The 12,831-nt window shown below is 46.5% G+C and overlaps 1 protein-coding gene across 2 annotated transcripts in view; it reads left to right on the forward strand.

Moving 5' to 3' along the window:
- Nucleotides 1-2,315: 2,315 nt before the first annotated feature.
- CSE1L (chromosome segregation 1 like) overlaps nucleotides 2,316-12,831 on the forward strand; it is a 68,563-nt gene continuing 58,047 nt past the window's right edge. The window contains exon 1 of one of the 2 annotated variants that reach the window (XM_017541381.2): nucleotides 2,316-2,450. The gene's annotated coding sequence lies outside the window, so the exon portion shown is untranslated. The remainder of the gene's footprint in view (nucleotides 2,451-12,831) is intronic. The other variant, XM_017541382.2, reaches the window with a different exon arrangement.

Raw genomic sequence — 12,831 nt, forward strand, 5'->3', positions numbered from 1 at the left:
CAGGCAGATTGCTTCAGACCAGGATTTCAAGGCCAGCCTGGGCAACACAGTGAGATTTTGTCTCTATTGTTTATTTATTTATATGTTTTTTGAGATGGAGTCTGGGTCGCCCAGGCTGGAGTGCAGTAGCACAATCTTGGCTCACTGCAACCTTGGCCTTCCAGGTTCAAGCGATTATCGTGCCTCAGCCTCCCGAGTAGCTGCGATTACAGTCGTCAGCCATTGAGTTCAGCCTTGTCTTTATTTACATAAATAAATAACTGTCAGGCGCAGTGTCTCACGCCTGTAATTCCAGCACTTTGGGATGCTGAAGTGGGCAGATCACGTGAGGTCAGGAGTTTGAGACCAGACTGACCAACATGGCGAACCCCCATCTCCACTAAAAATACAAAATTAGCCAGGTGTGGTGGTGCATACCTGTTTTCCAAGCTACTCGGGAGACTGAGGCAGGAGAATCACTTGAACCTGAGAGGCGGAGGTTGCATTGAGTCGAGATCGCACCACTACACTCCAGCCTAGGCAACAAGAGCAAAACTGGGTCTCAAAAAATTAAATTAAATTAAAATTAAAAAAAAAAATAGGGCCAGGAGTGGTGGCTTATGCCTGTAATCCTAGCACTTTGGGAGGCCGAGGCAGGTGGATCACAGCTCAGGAGTTTGAGACCAGCCTGACCAGCACAGTGAAACCCCATTGCTACTAAAAATACAAAAAATTAGCCAGGCACAGTGGCACGCCTGTAATCCCAGCTACTCGGGAGGCTGGGGCAGAATTGCTTGAACCCGGCAGGTGGAGGCTGCAGTGAGCGGACATCGTGCCACTGCACTCCAGCCTGGCCGACAGAGCAAGACTCCGTCTCACAAAAATAAATACATAAATAACTCACAAAAATAAACAAATATATAGATAACCCTGCATAGATCCACTTTCAATCTATTTCTTTCACTGCAACCTTGATGCTCCCTTCGGTCTCGCCCCATAAAGGAATCTCACGCAGGGGAAGGGCTGCTCCGACGTGCCGGAGAGCAGATGGACAGTGCTAAATAATGTGGGGCCCTGGCTGCTGTGGACAGAGAACACACTTAGCACAGGATTAATATTTGCAGGCTCTAAATGTCGGCTCACGTCCTCTGAGGGTCAACATTTAAAAGCTATATGTAAAGCTTTTGAATAAGATACACTCTATCTTCCTTCCTTTATAAATGCACCTTTGTAAAGATCTGGACGAGCAGGTCAAAGATAGAATTCTCAGGCTCCTCAGAGCTCCACACCAGAAAGCAGCCGCACTGGGGAGCTGGCCCAAGACCGGCACCCTGCTGTCTCCACCTCAGGCACCACAAGGCTTTGCATGAGTGCCTGGATGCCCAGCCCTGCCCAAACACCCTGCAAACCCCTTTCTGACCCCAGTCACCCTTCCGGTATGGGGGTGCTCTCAAGCTGCTGTGCAGCTTACCCTCTGAAGAAGTGACCCAGGAAAGGGTCTCCACGGGCCAGGGGCCTATGGTTTGGGAATTCCAGGGCCTTGTGCAACTGCAGTGTGGTCTGAAAGGGAGTGGCATCTGCTCTGGATGAGCACACCCACTCAGCTCATGGGCAGGAGGGAGCAGCTGGAGGAGGGCCAGTGTGATTCTAAAATTCACATTGACCTGGGCAGCCTGTTTTTATTTGCTAAATCTAGCAACCCTAAATTGTGTGCTGGGTGGTGGTGAGTAGGCAATTTCAGGTAGGCCTCTTTGTGGAGCTGGAACCTAAATGTAAAGAAGGGGCCAATCATTCAGAGATCTAAAACATCCCAGGCACAGGGGACAGCAAGTATAAATGCTCTGAAGTGGAAATAAGCTTGGAGCTTAGAGGAACAGAAAGAAGGTGGGGTGGCAGAGCTGAGTGAGGGTTAGGAGAGGAGAGAGGCGTAAGGTGATGAGGGCAGGCGCTGGCAGGGACCAGATCATGTAGGGTTCGTGGGCTGTAACAAAAGTACCAAAAAGTTACATACCATACTCCCTCTAAAATAGAAGCTCCATGAGGGGCGGGAAGTTCTCTTCCATATGAGACCCTATGTGCATGACCTTGGATCATTCAACATTGAACACCTCCTACGTGCCAAGCCCTGACATCGAAATAGGTCACATGCCAGCAGCCACTCGCTGAATCTGCGTTCCTCTTTGGAAATCCCGACTCGTGAAGCCTGTTAGAATGGTCAGAGCCAAAGGGCACTGTCACTTGTGACGTCAGCGTAGAAACAGCGAGGCCCCGATTGGCCCTTCGAACCTGGGTGGGGCTAGAACATTCCTGGCCCCGCCCCCTGCCGCGGCCCGCTCGCGCATGCTCTCTGGCATCAGCCTAGCTGTCGCGCCATTTTGCCGGGGTTTGAATGTGAGGCGGAGCGGCAGCAGCGGGTAGTGCCAGCTACAATCCGCGGCCGGCGTTCCCTCCTGTTTCTGTATCCCCACGAGGTGAGGCGCGGGGCGTGCACGGCCTACCAGAGTGGCTCTTGGGGCCCAGCTGAGGAAGGGAAGAGGCGCTCCTGGTACTTCCGAGCGCTAGGGAGTGAGAACCGCGTCTCTGGGCGAGAGCGGAATGTAGGTCCGGGGCTCGGGCGGTGCGCTCAGGCAAGGTCTTCGCCTCCTCAGGCAGCGCTTGCCATGCCTCGCGGCGTCCTAGGTCTCCGGCCCAGGTCCGGCGGCCCCGGGGCCTGCGAGGGGTGAGGGCAGCTGAGGCGCGGCCTAACGCAAGCCTGCGGATTGCCCGCCCTTTCCTCTCCATCACGGCGCTGATAGGCTGCGCCGCCGCCTCGCCGCTCGGGAAGGCCGTTCCTTATTGGTTGCGCCCGCGTGTCTGTTTTCCGCGCACGGGGCCGCAGGCAGCGCTAGCTGGGTGTCCGGCGGCTAGGCCTGCCTAGGCGGGGACTGCGGGCGCGTGGAGCTGCGGCTGCCGCGCGGTCGCCCCTTTCCCTAACTCTAGCGAAGCCCCCGAACTCACCCCTCTCTGACCTCTGTACTCGAATCTCTGACTGTAAAACGGGCATCGTGAGCTCACTTGACTGAATTGTTCGTGAGAATTCTAGTCGGTACACGCGGGACATAGAAATGCCGTGTAACATGGGGTTTCCCAGATTTTGGGAGAAACGCTGTCATAGACTTTGGAATTAGATCGTCTGTGTTCATTCCAGATGTAGCCTGTCTCTAGGGGTGTAACTTGGGGCCGGTCACCTCACCTCACTAAGCCTCCATTTCTTTAGCTGCAAAATGGGGTTAATAACGGAATCTACCTAGTAAAGTGGCTTTGAGGATGCGCTGAGTTATTTACGGTGGTTTACGAAGGTTTCGCGGGAGCTGTCCATTGTTCATTCAGCTCTCCCACCCATCTTCTTAGCCACTGTGGCTTTCTGTTTCTTCCCCATTCCAGGCTTATTTCTATTTAAAGTTATTTGCACGTGCCTTTTGTTGGCTGGGAAATTGTCAACATCATATCTTTGCAAGGCAGGCCCCCACTCCCAAGTTTCCCTCACCTTAGGCCTCCTCTAATGAGCCTCTTTTTTTCTTTCTTTTTTTTTTTCCTTTTCCGAGAGTCTTGCTATTTTGCCCAGGCTGGAATCGTAGTGGCGCGATCTCAGCTCACTACAGCCTCCACCTCCTGGATTCAAGCTATTCTGCCTCAGCCTTCATAGTAGCTGAGATTACAGATGTGTGCCACCACGCCCGGCTCATTTGTGTATTTTTAGTAGACAGGGTTTCACCATGTTGGCCAGGGTGCCCAACCAGCCTCTCTAGGACCTTTCTCTCCCACAGCTCTCCATCAACATCACTTGGTTTTAGTTACTTGATAGCATTTACTAACAATTACTTATTGCTTACTCGTTTATTGTCTTTCTCAACTGCTAGAACGTAAGCTCTTTGAGAACAAGGACCTTGTCTGTCTTGCTTCTCTCTCCTGATGGGTGCCACCCTACCTTTGTTTGCCACATGGTAGATGCATAAATATTATTCTTCCTTGGAGGCACAGAAGGGGACCCTTTCCTCTTGGATTCCAACAGTTGCTCTTTTTCTCCTCACCTTGGGCCGACATAGTCAGATCTTTGGCCTTTCCTTGTGTGTCTAAATTTTTTTTTCATGCTTTCAGAAGATCTTAATGAATCTAGTCTCTCCCGTCCTATAATACCTTTATCTTTCACTTCTTACCATCAGTCCAAGGAAAGTCTGCCTCCCCTTCTGATTACTTCTACTGGTTGGGGTTTGGGACAGAGGATTGGATGGATGCAAAAGCAATCCTCTAGTTTTGGAATTAATTTGTTTCTTTACTCATTTAATAAGTTTACTGAGCATCCACTTAATCTCTGGGAATATAGTGAGAAAACGAAAATGGGCAAGTTCCCTTACCTTAAAGGACCATGTATTCTCGTGGGTGAAAGAGAAAACATTAGATAATTTCAGATAGTGATAGAATGATGTGACAGATGAAGAAGGCTTCTCTGAGGAGGGAACATTTGCATGGAGACCAGCCATTAAAAGGTGAGGGGAAGAACATTCCAGGTGGAGGGAGTAGAATGTGCAAAGGCGGGCCAGGCGCGGTGGCTCACGCCTGTAATCCCAGCACTTTGGGAGGCCGAGGCGGGTGGATCACAAGGTCAAGAGATCGAGACCATCCTGGTCAACATGGTGAAACCCCGTCTCTATTAAAAATACAAAAAAATCAGCTGGGCATGGTGGCATGTGCCTGTAATCCCAGCTACTCAGGAGGCTGAGGCAGGAGAATTGCCTGAACCCAGGAGGCGGAGGTTGCGGTGAGCCGAGATCGCGCCATTGCACTCCAGCCTGGGTAACGAGAGCGAAACTCCGTCTCAAAAAAAAAAAAAAATTGTGCAAAGGCTCAAGGACAGGAACTGGCTTGGAATATTGAAATATTTGAGGAACATCTTAGGTTCCTAGAGTGTTGTGTGAAGAAGGGAGAAGTATCCAGGACCCAGATCATAGAGAGCTTTGTAGGCAATGTAAGGAGTTTGGATATGATTCTAAGTGGTATATTCCTTTGATGAGAAAGCAGAGAGTAGGTTGAAGTGTTGGGATATGTTCTTGATATTTGAGTGCCAGATAGTTTTTATTTATTGGATCTCTTTCCCTCTTCCCAAATGTAAGGGAATGGTTCTCTAATGTGTTAAGGAAATGTCTAAGAAAAAGGCACACATCTTGGATCAGCTTATGTCACAGATGTCTGTGAGATGGCCTCGGAAAGCAAAACTTTTATTCCAGAAATCTTCACCTATAACTGAGGGCCTGTGGGAAGATGCTAGACTTAGGTCTGGCCATTCATTCAACAAGAAGAACTTGGAAATTGAGATATCTGTCATAACCGATTGGTTGCGGTACATTTAAAAAATTTTTTTAAATTGTATATTCGTAAGGGATTTCCAAAGATAGTTCCATGAAGAAAGTGTCACCCCCTTATTTAAAGGTGATAAAATGAATTCTTCTCTTCTCTCTCTTTGTTTTTTTTGTTTTGGTTTGGTTTTCGAGACACCATCTCACTCTGTTGCCTAGGCTGACCTGGGCTGAGGCCATCCTCCTACCTCAGACTCTCCAGTATGTAGGACTACAGGCGTGCACCATCCCACTCAACTAATTTTTGCGTATTTTTTATAGAGATGGGGCTTCACCATGTTGCCCAGGTTGGTCTCAAACTCCTGGACTCAAGCAATCTGCTCACCCCAGCTTTCCAAAGAGTTGGGATTATAGGCGTGAACCATCCCACTTGGCCAAAATGAATTTTTTGTTTCTAGTTTGAGTCATTTTTAGATCAGTAACACTTTTTGCATTTATATATTGCTAATATTTCAGAGGGTGGTCAAATAAGATAATTAGACGTTGATCTTGTTGATAATTGTGAATACCTATAGAAGGTTCTCTGAAAGTCGCCGATTTCACTTATTATCTCAAATCAAGGATAAGCTTGAAATTTGGTTTTATAGACTTTATCAGTAAGGCAATATAAAAAGGATTTGTTGACAAATCCTTAGTTCTTAAAGAGTATTCCCAAAGCATAATTTGGGGAGGCCAAGGTGGGCGGATCACTTGAGCTCTGGAGTTCCATGCCAGCCTGGGGAACATGGGAACCCCGTCTACAAAAATAATTCAAAAATTAGCCAGGTGTGGTGATGTGTGCCTATAGTCCCAGCTACTTGGGAGGCTGAGGTAGGAGGATGGCTTGAACACAGGAGGCAGAGGTTTCAGGCACAGTTGCACCACTGCATTCCCCCAGCCTGAGCAACAGCCAGACCTTGTCTCAAAAAATAGTAAGATTCTAGAGTCTATGTAGTATTTTAACTTCGAGGGATTATAACATGTATGTTTATGTAACCCCACACTTTTTTTTTTTTTTTTTTTTTTTTTTCACACTTGTTGCTCAGGCTGTAGTGCAATGGCACAATCTCAGCTAACCGCAACCTCCACCTCCCAGGTTCAAGCGATTCTCCTGCCTTAGCCTCCTTCGTAGCTGGGGTAACAGGCATGCGCTATCACGTTCGGCTAATTTTGTATCTTTAGTAGACACGGGGTTTCTCCATGTTGGTCAGGCTGGTCTCAAACTCCTGACCTCAGGTGATCCACCCACCTCGGCCTCCCAAAAGTGCTAGGATTTTAGGCATGAGCCATCATGCCTGGCTTCACTTTTTTTTTTTTGTTGTTGAGACGGAGTTTCACTCGTTACCCAGGCTGGAGTGCAATAGCACGATCTCAGCTCACCACAACCTCGGTTCAAACGATTCTGCTGCCTCAGCCACCTGAGTAGCTGGGATTACAGTCATGTGTCACCATACCTGGCTAATTTTGTATTTTTAGTAGAGACAGGGTTTCTCCATGTTGGTCAGGCTGGTCTTGAACTCCTGACCTCAAGTGATCCACCTGCCTTGGCCTCTGAAAGTGTTGGGATTACTGGGATTACACGCATGAGCCACCTCACCCTACCACGTTTTGTTGTTTTTTTTTTAAACTTAAAAATAGCCCTAATCCAGCCAGGCATGGTGGCCCACGCCTGTAATCCCAGCACTTTCAGAGGCCTAGGTGGGTGGATTACCAGGTCAGGAGATGGAGACCATCCTGGCTAAGATGGTGAAACGCTGTTTCTGCTAAAATACAAAAAATTAGCCGGGTATGGTGGTGCTGTCACAGCTACTCGGGAAGCAGAGGCAGGAGAATCGCTTGAATCCGGGAGGTAGAGGTTGCAGTGAGCCGAAATTGCGCCACTGCACTCTAGCCTGGTGACAGAACGAGACTGTCTAAAAAAAAAAAAAATAGTCCTGCTCTAGCACCTCAACTTTGGAGACAGGATTTCACTCAGTCACCCAGACTGGAGTGCAGTGGCAAGATCTCAGCTTATTGCAACCTAGACCACCCTGGCTCGAGCAGTGCTGCCTCAGCTTCCCTAGTAGCTAAGACAATAGGAGGGCACCACTGACCCCAGCTAATTTTTTAAATTTTTTGTAGAGAAAGGGTCTCACTATTGTTGCTGAATCTGGTCCCAAATGGTCCTTGCACTTAAGTAAACCTCCCTTCTTGGCCTCCCAAAGTGCTAGGATCACAGGAGTGAGCCACCTTGCTCAGCCTCTTGTGGTTTTAGAATCTAGAAGAATGTGTCCACCTCTTTCTATGTGACACAGTCAACTGACCGAAATAAAGATGAAGAACATTTTTGATGGAAAAATCAAAGGTATCTAGCTCTTTAAAATAGTACAACAAATATATAACAGGTGCTCATCACTATTGTAAGGCTCTAGGGAGACAGCAGTGAACAAAGCACAAAGTCGCTACTATCAGTGGAGTTTACAATCTGGTAAAGAGAGAATCATAGTAAATGACAAAAGAAGTTAATATGCCTGGAAAATAGTAAAGTAAGTGCATGGAGAGTAACTGAGGTGAATGCTCTTTTAGATAGGATGGTGCGGCAAGGCATCTCTGAAAAAAAGATGACGTTTGAAAGAGTCCTTCTAGACCCAGCTCGGGGGCTCATACCTGTAATCCCAGCACTTTTGGAGGTGGAGTAGGGCAGATCACCTGAGGTCAGGAGTTCAAGATCAGCCTGGCCAACACAGTGAAACCCAGTCTCTACTATAAATACAAAAATCAGCTGGGCATGATGGCTTGCACATGTAGTTCCAGTTACCTGGGAGACTGAGGCAGGAGAATCACTTAAACCTGAGAGGTGGAGGCTGCAGTGAGCTGAGATCATGACACTACACTCCAGCCTGGGCAGTCTAGAGTGAGACTCTGTCTTTTTTTTTTTTTTTTTTGAGACGGAGCCTTGCTCTGTTGCCAGGCTGGAATGCAGTGGCTCGATTTCGGTTCACTCCAACCTCCACCTCTGGGTTCAAGCAATTCTCCTGCCTCAGCCTCCCAAGTACTTGGGACTACAGGTGGGTGCCACCACACCCAACAAATGTTTGTATTTTCAGTAGAGACGGGGTTTCACCATGTTGGCCAGGATGATCTCGATCTCTTGACCTCATGATCCACCTACCTTGGCCTCCCTTGCCGGAATTACAGATGTGAGCCATCGCGTTGGGCCAGAGACTTTGTCTTTTTAAAAAAAAAAAAAAAAAAAAGAAGAAAAGAGTCCTTCCAGCCTGGGCAGCATAGCAACACCTCATCTCTACTAAAAATGGAAAAATTAGCCAGGCAAGATATTACACACCTGTAATCCCAGCTACTTAAGGCTGAGGTGGGAGTATCACTTGAACCCAGTAGTTGGAGGCTGAGGTGAGTAATGTTTGCACCACTGCACTCCAGCCTGGTTGACAGAGCAAGAGCGCTGTCTCAAAAAAAAAAAAAAAAAAAAAAAAGGGTGAAAAGGGGGATGAGGGAAAAAAAAAAAAACAAAAAAAAAAAAAAAAAAAAAAGAAAAAAAGCGTTCCAAAAAAAAAAAAAAAAAAAAAAAAGTCCTGAATGAGAATGAAGTGGGCAGTGAGAACCATGTGGCTTTCCATGGGCAGAGCTCTGTGGGCAGAGGGAACAATAAGTACAGAACCCTGAAACAAAAGTATAAGCACTCAAATGTTTTAACAGGTAATATAGGACAAATCTGTCTCTCTTTTTTCAGAGACAAGCATCTCACTCTGTTGCCCAAGTTAGAATGCAGTGGCATGATCATAGCTCACTGCAGCCTTAAAATTCTGGGCTTGACTTAACCTTCTGCCTCATCCTCCAGAGCAGCTGAGACTACAAGTACTCACTACCATGCTTGGCTAATTTTTTTAATTTTTGTAGAGGCAGGTCTCACTGTGTTGCCCACACTGGCCTTGATTTCCTAGCCTCAAATGATCCTTCCACCTTAGCCCCCAAAAGCACTGGGATTATAGGCATGAGCCACTCTGCCAGAGCAGAACAAATCTAAAAATTCACTTTCTTGAAGCACTTTTTAATAAACAAATTTAATTGTGGCAGTTAAGTTGGTCATTTATTTATCTGACATTCATGTAAGTGAGTTCCCACATTATGGTGGGGCTGCTAATGATTGACCCTCAAGGGATAGTCTCCAATCTTGACTGGAAACTCATGTTTTGCTGGATGACTGACATGTTGTGACTTATCCTTTAGTTCATACAACAAATGTTTACTATGTACTGTGTGCCAGGTAATGTCGAAGGTCCTGAGCATAGAAAAGTCCCTGCGCTCAGGAGCTTGCAGTCTGGTGTATGTGGGAGACAATAAAGAAACTGAAGATGGTTTCAAATGAGGATAATTGCTAACACAGCAAAACTAGGATGATGTAGTCATAGAAGACCATTTTGAAGAGTAGACAGTGTGCTGAGAGCTGAATGGTGCCCATTATCAAATTAGAGGATGAGCATTATTATGGTCAGGGAGAACTCTTGTGGCTAGTTAGAAGGCTTTTGTGTCTGGAATGTAGCAGGAGCCAAGAAGATACAGGAGATGAGGTGAATAGATTCCAGATTGCGTAGACTTTGCTGTGGTAAGGGATTTGGTTTTTTGTTTGTTTTTTGGAGGCAGGTCTCACTCCCATTGCCCAGGCTGGAATGCAGTGGCAGGATTACAACTCACTGGGGCCTCAGCTTGCTGGGACTACAGGTGTGTGCCACCACACCTGGCTAATTTTTTGTATTTTTAGTAGAGACTGGTTATTGCCGTGTTGCCCAGGCTGCGGGCTCAAGCAGTCTATCTGCCTTGACCTCCCAAACTGCTGGGCTTACAGGTGTCAGCCACCACTCCTGGGCAGGAGTTTGGGTGTTTAATACAAATAATTATGAGGAATCTAAGGAGTTTTAGTTGAGAAATATACAAGTGCTAGAGAAACATAATGAAGAAAGTGGAATGCAGATTTATTGAGGCATGTAATTTAAAAAATCAAGAAAATAAGTGCTGTGTGGTGGTATGTGCTTGTAGTCCCAGCTATTCCAGAGGCTGAGGCAGGCGGATTGCTTGAGCCCAGGAGTTAGAATCCAATCTGGACAATACAGTGAGACCCCCTGGCTCTTTTTTGTTGTTGTTTGTTTGTTTGTTTGTTGAGACAGAGTTTTGCTGTTGTTGCCCAGGCTGGAGTGCAACGGCGCAACCTCAGCTCATTGCAACTTCTGCCTCCCAGGTTCTAGCAATTGTCCTGCCTCAGCCTCCCAAGTAGCTGGGATTATAGGCATGCGCCACCGCACCCAACTTATTTTAGTTTTTAGTAGAGATGAGGTTTCACCATGTAGGCCAGGGTGGTCTCAAACTCCTGCCCTTGTGATCCCCAACCCGCCTGCCCTTGCCTCCCAAAGTGTTGGGATTACAGATGTGAGCTACTGCACCTGGCCTCTTTTTTTTTTTTTAAAGACAAAATAGATCTGTAAATCTTCTCCCACCAATTGCGTGAATCCCCAAGGGAGAATAAATTTACATATGACAAAGAACGACCAATTTTCTTTAACTCAGATACACTAATGTTAATGATTTAACTTGGCCACAGCAAACTTAACTTTTTTTTTTTTTTTTTTTTGAGTCGGAGTTTCTCAGGCTGGAGTGCAGTGGCACAATCTTAGCTCACTGCAACCTCTGCCTCCCAGGTTAAAGCAATTTTCCTGCCTCAGCCTCCTGAGCAGTTGGGATTACAGGCATGTGCCACCATGCCTGGCTAATTTTTGTATTTTTAGTAGCGAGGGGGTTTCGCCATGTTGGCCAGGCTGGTCTCGAACTACTGACCTCAGGTGATCCGCCCGTCTCCGCCTCCCAGAGTGCTGGGATTACAGGAGTGAGCTACCACACCTGGCTCAAACTTCCATAATTTCATGACTGATCCAGCATGTCAATACAGAAGAAAGGCATAGGAAAATAAATGGATTAAATCATTGCTTTCCAAAGTGTGTTCTATTCAAAAGGAGTTCTGTAGCCAAATAGTGGGAGAGACTGGAAAATCCTCCCACCTCAGCCTCCCGAGTAGCTGGGACTACAGGCGCACGCCACCACGCCTGGCTAACTTTTTGTATTTTTGTTGTCGTTATTGAGACGGGGTCTCTCTCTGAAAGTGCTGGGATTACAGGCGTGAGCCACTGCGCCCGGCCTAATATTTTGTATTTTTAGTAGAGATGGGGTTTTGCCATGTTGCCCAGGCAGGTCTTGACCTCCTAGGCTCGAGCGATCCACCTGCCTCTGCCTCCTAACAGTGGAGACTGTGGATTAATCGATGTAAACCAGTAGTTTTGTGAGTTTAAAGTGGTTTTTGTATTGTGAATCTCCAAAGTGGGGCAGGATATAATGTGTAGCATTTTCCAAACTTATGATATAAAAAACTATAAAGGGTGTAGCCTCTCAATAGATTGTATGTGTGGTTTAATGAGACTTGATCTTCACACCTATAGAGTGGTATACCCTGGATTAGAAAGAGTGATTAGGTAGGTGATGGGATCTACTCAGTCAATCAGAACATTAGCTTCCTGTGATAAACACATTTTCTAATTAAGGGGAAGGACCTGCAGCATGTAGAATACAGATAATTCTCTTTAGAAGGTTGGTGTTTCTTGCTATTTGGAGTGCCCTGCATAAGCACTGCATTAGATGTATTTTCTTATCATCTGGCTCCCTGCTGCCCAGTAGTCTTTGGCTGCCCTCTTTTCACATCAGCCTTTTTGTTGTGAGTGCTTTCACTCCAGGTCAGTCCTCTCTCTCTCATTTCCACCTAAGAGGCAGCCTTGGGTAGTAGAAAGAGGAGTTGAACTGATTTGAATCTGATCGTTATGTATTAACTATGTGTGACTTAGTCAACCTGAGTGCCCTTCTTTGTATGTAAGAAGCTTGTATGGAATAAATGATACAAAGCCTATGAAAACATATAGCATTGTGTGCCTGGTTCATAAATGTGACATCTCTCCCATTGTAAAAACCATCACCAGCCCAAAGTTCCTCTATACTTTCATTACATTTTTACCCACTTGAGAAAACCTTCATGTCTTCCCCATCCATTAAATCATAGCACTCTTCAGCCAAGTATGGAGGAAGCTATATGACCTGATCTTGATCTCCTAGTCCACTATTCTCAAGGTTCAGCTCAAGACTCGGGCTCTGGAAAATCTTGGATGGCCACATAACCCGGTGACTCCCTTCTGAACCTCTTAACACTTAAGGCGCTGTCTTTGTGATTCATTTGGCACTTCAGGGGACAGAAGTTTCAGAATCTGGAATTTTTTTGGGATGCACCAAACAACATGCCCAGTGGGACCTGGGATAGTACCCTGTAACCAAACATACTGATATTTCTTTAGTGAAACATTTGCATACTAAGTGAGATAAATCTATGTTGTTAGCCTCAGACAGTTCAGGCTGGTTTTGCTAAGTGAGTTTGCTACAAACTTGTTTGTTT

The sequence above is a fragment of the Cebus imitator genome, unplaced genomic scaffold (assembly GCF_001604975.1).
Source record: "Cebus imitator isolate Cc_AM_T3 unplaced genomic scaffold, Cebus_imitator-1.0 Scaffold132, whole genome shotgun sequence".
Lineage (NCBI taxonomy): Eukaryota > Metazoa > Chordata > Mammalia > Primates > Cebidae > Cebus > Cebus imitator.